The following is a 7,500-nucleotide window of genomic DNA, read 5'->3' as shown; positions in this document are numbered from 1 at the left end:
CAAAGCAGGACTCTCTCTCTCTCTCTCTCTCTCTCTCTCTCTCTCTCTCTCTCTCTCTCTCTCTCTCTCTCTCTCTCTCTCTCTCTCTCTCTCTCATAATTATAATAAAGAAATAAAGCATAATTTTTTACTCTCCCTCTATGTACACTTTCCATAATATTTTATTTTTCCTCGGCTGCATGGTATAATCACATATACACATACATTTCACACACTTTTCCTTCATTTTGTGCACGTGCGAGAACAAATTTGTATGCATACACAATTTTCTTTTCATCTTTTATTCATTTATTTGTTGATTTACTATATTTATATTTTCATTTGTGTTTTACTGTTTATTTATTTATTCATTTACTTATTTGTTTATTTATTTATTTATTTATTTTTCTTAGGATGGAAGGGGACGGCGTCAGGTTTTGCGACACCTGGGCTTTATCTTTCTATTTTTTTCCTTCTTCAACGCAATGACGTTTGTTTTCTGTCAGCGGTGCAGATTTATCATTGTTCTGCATGGCAAATAACCTCTCTTGTTCGGCCGTGACTTGTTTGTATGGTGTGGATGAAAACAAGCGCTCTCTCTCTCTCTCTCTCTCTCTCTCTCTCTCTCTCTCTCTCTCTCTCTCTCTCTCTCTCTCTCTCTCTCTCTCTCTCTCTCGATTGGTTTCAAGAAGCCAAAAGGTTCCTATTTCGAGTCTAACGCATAGTCTAACGCATGGCAGATTCTTGGCGGGAGAGGAAGGGTTCACTCGCAATCCTAGCGGAACCCGTATGACTTTCTTGCGACGTCATAAGTCAGTCATTAGTGAATGGTTGAGCGCGCGCGCAGGCACACACACACACACACACACACACACACACACACACACACACACACACACACACACACACACACACACACACATCTGTTAGTCATTGGCCGACACGATCCAATACGTAATTTTTTTTTCCCCCAAGCGCTGACTGACATGTTCCAATATGTTTTTATGTCTTCGTTCCCTTCATCCGTTTCACATATTTCCTTACTAGCTTTCTTTAATAACATTTTCTCTCTCTTTTCCTCCATCCCTCTGTCACACTCCCTTATTCTTTTCCATCTCCCTAACAAGCACCGTCAGCCACTAACCTCCCTCCTCCTCCTCCTCCTCCTTCTCCTCCTCCTCCTCCTCCTGTCCTTGACACTGCTTCACCTGCTTCTGTGTTTATCCTGGACACGCCACAAGCAGGTTCCTTCTCGCAGGGGCTGATTAACCTTCCTGACAAAGAAATTCCCGCACCGTCAGGCACAGTGCCACGGCAGAGCAGCGGCTGTAAACCTTAGCTGGTCTTCTTCACGCTGATTGCCAGTTTCTTTCTTTCTTTCCAACTGTTTTTACTTCTCACGGTATTGTTTATTTTTGTTTGTTTGTTTGTTTGTTTGTTTTTGTCCCCTCATATTTATTTTCGCCGCTTTACTTCATTTGTTTCCACATTAAGACGGTTTAGGAACGTTAAACAAAGACTGCTCTCTCTCTCTCTCTCTCTCTCTCTCTCTCTCTCTCTCTCTCTCTCTCTCTCTCTCTCTCTCTCTCTCTCTCTCTCTCTCTCTCTCTCTCTCTCTCTCTCTCAAGAATAACGTAAGGGACACGTCTTCTTCCCAAAAGATGCCGGGCTTAAAGACGACCTTTCACTCCAGTAATGTACATCTCTCGTTGACCCAAATGCTTTCTGCAGGCATTTCTCTAATTAACCTCCTCCTCCTCCTCCTCCTCCTCCTCCTCCTCCTCCTCCTCCTCCTCCTCTTCCTTCTCCTCTTCCTCCTCCTCCTGCAAGTTATAGTGCTATCGTTGACATTTAAATACCACCACTCAGTGAGGCGTCAGTACTCAGAGCCTATCTAGCAAGACCTCTCCCACGCCTGAAGATTTCGCCCTAGTTCAGCCTCCTACGTCTCATCTACGCCACGTTAAGAGCTCTGGTGTATTCCACAAAGACTTCCCTCGATTACCTCCTTCCAGCACGCGTACAGTCGTGGCCACAAATGGAATACATAACTTTCTGCATTGACTTCAACTATTATTGATGTTTTTCCCCCCAGCATTAAGTCCTATGATCCGCTTACAGTCTATTAACAAGACCTGCAAGTTACTCTCAACAGATTAGAGCACATAAGATTCAGAGAAAAAAGTCGAATATAATTCAAGTAAGTGCGTTATCTTACTCTACTGTCGTCTGTAACTACAAGTATATCTCATGTTTATAACCTCTATTCTGTGAGGAATCAAGCGCGATGCCTCGTATTAATCCTTCCACTGAAAGACATTCTTTTTTCATAATCCCTAACAAATTTTCAGACACTTAATTATGTACTTAAGGATGTTAAATAATCCCGTATCTTGGAAAACACAAAATTAATATTTTATTCTCTCTTTACTTTCAAAATTAATCTTTTATTCCCTCTTTGCTCTATCAATCCAAACTATATTTTTGTACTGCTCTGAGTGTTGCCAAAATACAACCATAACAGTAAAAGGTTAATTAAGGTAGTGTCGTGGATGTATTCCTTCAGCTTTTATTCCTTTTTAAATCATGCCTTCAATAGAAATAGGAAATATACCCAGATGAGCCGTGCAATATTTCCCTCGCTTGGTATGTATCCCAGTACGAGGAAGCCACAAAGGACGCAGGATGTGTGGGCTGATGAGGCAATAATGTTTGTAGACGCGGAGCAGGAAAGCCAAGTTTGTTTAAGCTTCTTTCGAGGCAACAGATACTTTGATTAACTTTGGGTATGTGATTACACGAGCACGGATTGTTGTGAGAGAGAGAGAGAGAGAGAGAGAGAGAGAGAGAGAGAGAGAGAGAGAGAGAGAGAGAGAGAGAGAGAGAGAGAGAGAGAGAAAAACAAACAAGCAAGGGGAGATATGAGATTGAGATGAAATGTCATGAATAAGTAAACGACTTTTCTCGGAGACTGAGCAAACTTGAAACGGAAGAAAACCCCAAGATTTATTTTTCTCTACATAGCTTCCTCTCTTGTGTTTTCTCTTCTTTGGCCACCGCTCCCTTCCATCACCGACCCCCTGTTGCCTCTATTATGTGACAGTGGCCCCCTCCGTATCCCCGGACCCTCTCTCCACCCAGAATCATCTAAAAAAAAAAAAAATAAAAAGATCCCCCTAACCATCGAAGCCCAGCCGAGAAGCAGCACGGGACAAACTTAGAAGCTAGACGATAGACTCCGGCAAGGATTATAACGGATATCCCTGTGGCAGTCGAACGTGAAACAGATCTGTGGCAGCGCTTCGCCTAAGGGTGGATGAGTGGCTGCGTTTGGAGGGCCTCGAGGCGGAATGGAACCTGAAGCTCAAGTGTCCCTTTCTCTGGTACATCTGTTGCCTCGAGTGACTGCGGAATGCTGCTGAAATTGGAGACATCAAGAGAATCCGCATGATATGTATCTGAGAGAAAAGAATCTCATGCTTGGTGGGGTGGAAAGCAAGCAAGGGCGAGGCTTACAACCCGCTGTGACTGACTGTGTTATTATATACCCGTCACTTCCACGCACTGTCTTGCCTCACAATCCTGCTCGGAGACGCTGTATACATATCGAGAGATATAAGTTGACTGCGGATAGTCTTTGAGAGTTGGCGGAAAGTGGAGAAAAACACACAAAATTATGCGTTTTCCATCGTTGAAGGGACAAGGCTTCGAGTAGTAGTTATCGGACAGCGGAAACGAACACAGTGGAAAGGCCCCGCATGCTCTTAGCTAATTACAAAAGTCCTATAGCTGGCTTAGAGACAGCGCTGGTGTTTTAAGGTGGCAGAACACACACACACACACACACACACACACACACACACACACACACACACACACACACACACACACACACACACACACACACACACACACACACCAAGGAACAGAGAAGATACTTTAATAAATGAAAGAACATACCGCTCCTTCATACATTTCATACATTTGCTTGACTAAATAACCGGAAAGTCATCACAAATTTAAGCCGATAAAAATCGACGCACTACTCACACACAAATCACCCCCAGACGCTGTACTCAAAACCTATTTCTTCCCTACATAACACGCGAAGGCAGGTCATAATCACTAGTCCCTGTCCCGCAACACGCCCCTGGACACCATAGAGAAGCATGACTGGCAGAGTAAGCGGACGGGTCTCCCTGTCTCCCATTGGTCGCCTGTCTCGCCTCGGCCGCACCCTGTAAACGGAGCAGCAGCAGGGCGACTTGCTCCCTTCCCTTTCCGGCCACGGCTTGAGAATAATGCTCTGGTGCTTCTCAGTTCCGTCACCGCCGCGTGGTTCTTCCCTCACCATCACTCTTGTTTACTGTTTGCATTGTTGTTAGTGTGAGGTTTGCATGTCTCAGGATATGTGTGTGTTTGTAGTTGTTGTTGGCCGGGTCCCCATATTATGCAATTAAATAAGGAGGTTGCTCTCTCTTTCTCTCTCTCTCTCTCTCTCTCTCTCTCTCTCTCTCTCTCTCTCTCTCTCTCTCTCTCTCTCTCTCTCTCTCTCTCTCTCTCTCTCTCTCTCTCTCTCTCTCTCTCTCTCTCTCTCTCTCTCTCTCTCTCTCTCTCTCTCTCTCTCTCTCTCTCTCTCTCTCTCTCTCTCTCTCTCTCTCTCTCTCTCTCTCTCTCTCCACCCTGTAAAATCAATAACCAATTTGACCTTTAGTTAGACCTCCTAGCTTACTTTTATTTTTTTTTCCGCCTCCCTCTCACACATGCACACACACACACACACACACACACAGCGCCTTCCCATCACTCTCCTTCACCTTCACTCACTTCCATCATTGTCAGTGCCTCCTCCCTCCTGCCTTCGCTCCGACCCAATACTGGCTGAATAATACAAGTTATCGACCTCTGCCTCTTTCTACGTTCCTCACCTCTTGGATAAGCAGTGTCTGGCCCCCTGAATTATATTCTTAATACTCCACCAGTAGGTCACGTCCCAGTCTCACCTTCACTCAACACTCCTTGCGCTGATTTGAATGACCTGTATGATGCGCATGTATGTTAGGAGTCTCTCTCTCTCTCTCTCTCTCTCTCTCTCTCTCTCTCTCTCTCTCTCTCTCTCTCTCTCTCTCTCTCTCTCTCTCTCTCTCTCTCTCTCTCTCTCTCTCTCTCCTGGCGTGGCTGTGGGTAGTGTCGAGGGTCGTGGGAGAAGGAGTGGCGCCCGCAACTCGTCAGCTGCTATCCGGTGGGACCACATCCTCATTCCTCCTTGTTTACTCTCTTCTCCTCGCGTACCTTGCATCCTCTCCATCTGTCGTCGTCTCCTCTCCCTCTCCCTCTCCTTCTATCTCTCTTAGTTGTTCCTAGCCTTGTCCTCGTCCACCTCCCTCCACACCCTCGTCCTTGCCACTACTTCTGCTGCTTCCTTATTTATTTATGTATCTATTTATTTATTTTTTGTTTTGTTTTTGTTTTTGTTATATTTGTATCTTGTCTGCAAAAGAGCGTTATGGTTTAGTTTGGGAATGATGGTACTGCGTTGGTTATCTTGATCTTACACACGCGTATATACTTTTCTTGCTTATCCTCTCTCTCTCTCTCTCTCTCTCTCTCTCTCTCTCTCTCTCTCTCTCTCTCTCTCTCTCTCTCTCTCTCTCTCTGCTGCTCGATTTTATCCCTGTTTCTAAGACCATCCTCGCTTTCACTTTCCCTGCCGTGTATCCTCACCTTGAAGAGCTGTGGTATTCTTCAAGGATATTTTTTTTCTTATTCTTGAGAGCGTCGTCACTCCTTTTCTCGCTGCATATCCTCGCCATGAAGAGTTGCCACTTTCCTCACACACAAACTTACTTTCTGTGTCTCAGATCGCGCTCACTTGTGTTGTCGCTGTGTGTCCCCTCCACTGCAGAGAGCTTGGTGACGCTTCATCATATCGCCCTCCGCCACTGTGCGCCCACCTAGAAGATGTAGGTACGGTGGGCGTAGTTCTCCACAGCGCTGTACTTGGTGAGGAGGGCAGTGCCCGCCATGAAATCGTAGCAGTCCACGTTGACCTCCACAAGCGGTTCAGCGCGCAGGCAACAGCCATCACCAATGTCAAGCATGACATTTCCTTTGAAGCACTAAACCCGTGCCATGAACCGTATAGTGTCTCCGTCTGTCAGTCTGTCCCAAACTGCCAATCTGTTCCTTGCTATCAATTCATCGCTAGCTGTAATTCTGTCAATCCCTCTTCAGTTGCTGTCAATTTGTCGCTAGCTGTCAGTCTGCCATCAGTTGTCAATCCATAGCTGACTATCTATTAAGAAATAGCCAATGATGGATATATCAAATCGTCAGCCGTCAAATTTCAATCCGTCACTAGCCGTCAGTCCCTAGTCCCTTGCATGTGGGGCTGAATACGTGCACGGCAGCTAATCCACATATAACTCAGCTGTCTGTTCACTATTTCTGGACGGGTCTACTAATGAATATGTAGTGCTTTTATATTGCAAGATATCACTGCAAAGGCTCCCTCTGTATACGTAGAAAAGTAATACTCATACCTTAATGTCGAAAACAGTCTTGATAATGTCCGTATAACTGGGGAAATTAATTAGGGTTTCAATAAGAGGATAGTTCTCTATTGGGACTCGCTTTGAGGTGCGCCGTCTGGTACAAAGCCCCAGCACAAGGACGCGGCACTGCTCACCCTCCACAAACCCTCCACCCACTGCCAGACTAGGAAACCCCATCTCATCCCCCTTTGTCTGTCTGCCTGTCTGGTCCTCCCTTCCGTGGCAGATACTCAGGCCAGCCGTTGGCAGGAGGCTTTCCCTGTCACTACAAGACCTCGGAGTCCCATCATGGCGTAATGCACAGACTGAACCTGATGGTCAAGGTCAGAAGCGGGCGGGAGTGGCGGTGAGTGCGTGTGTCTGACATGGTTGTGGTCCTCTTAGTGCGAACGCCCTTGCCACTTCACTCGGCCGCACCTGCAGCTCGCTCGCTCACTCAAGGTTACTCACTCAATGCTCCACTCTCCATTATTGCTCCGAGGAAGAGACGCTTCAATCCTACGGAGTTTCTTCCCGTTTTTATATTTATGTTCCGTTCTTGTCGCTTTTGTTGATTAAAAGGAGACAGAGACGGAAAAAAATATGAAAATTAGGAAAGGAGGACCAGGAGGGGAAGAAAGAGAAAGAGGAAGAAAAGGAAGATAGAAGACGAGAAGTAGAACAGAGAAGGACAAGAAAAAGAAAGATGAGGAAGATGGTAGAGATAAAGATAGAGATACAACGGTGGGAGAACGAGGATGCAGAAGGAGGGGGAGGACAAAGAGAAATAGAACAGAGGAGAATAAGAGAAAAGAGAAAAGAGGAGGAAGACAATAGAGTTAAAATTGAGGGAAAACGAGGATGTCGAAGGAGGAGGCGGAGGAGAACCAAAAGATGTCATATCACCCTCGTGCCAGTCGCGGCACTGTTTCTGGGAGTTATAATCGGCGCTGGCAGATATGCTTGCAGGCTTTTCGCTTTAATAGGC

General features: G+C 45.7%; 1 protein-coding gene across 2 annotated transcripts in view; it reads left to right on the top strand.

The window, feature by feature from the left end:
• The window catches only part of LOC135089834 (atrial natriuretic peptide receptor 1-like), a 155,558-nt gene that overhangs the window by 108,818 nt on the left and 39,240 nt on the right, over positions 1-7,500 (top strand). The window lies entirely within an intron of this gene.

The sequence above is a fragment of the Scylla paramamosain genome, chromosome 3 (assembly GCF_035594125.1).
Source record: "Scylla paramamosain isolate STU-SP2022 chromosome 3, ASM3559412v1, whole genome shotgun sequence".
Lineage (NCBI taxonomy): Eukaryota > Metazoa > Arthropoda > Malacostraca > Decapoda > Portunidae > Scylla > Scylla paramamosain.
This window is presented reverse-complemented; position numbering and strand designations above follow the sequence as displayed.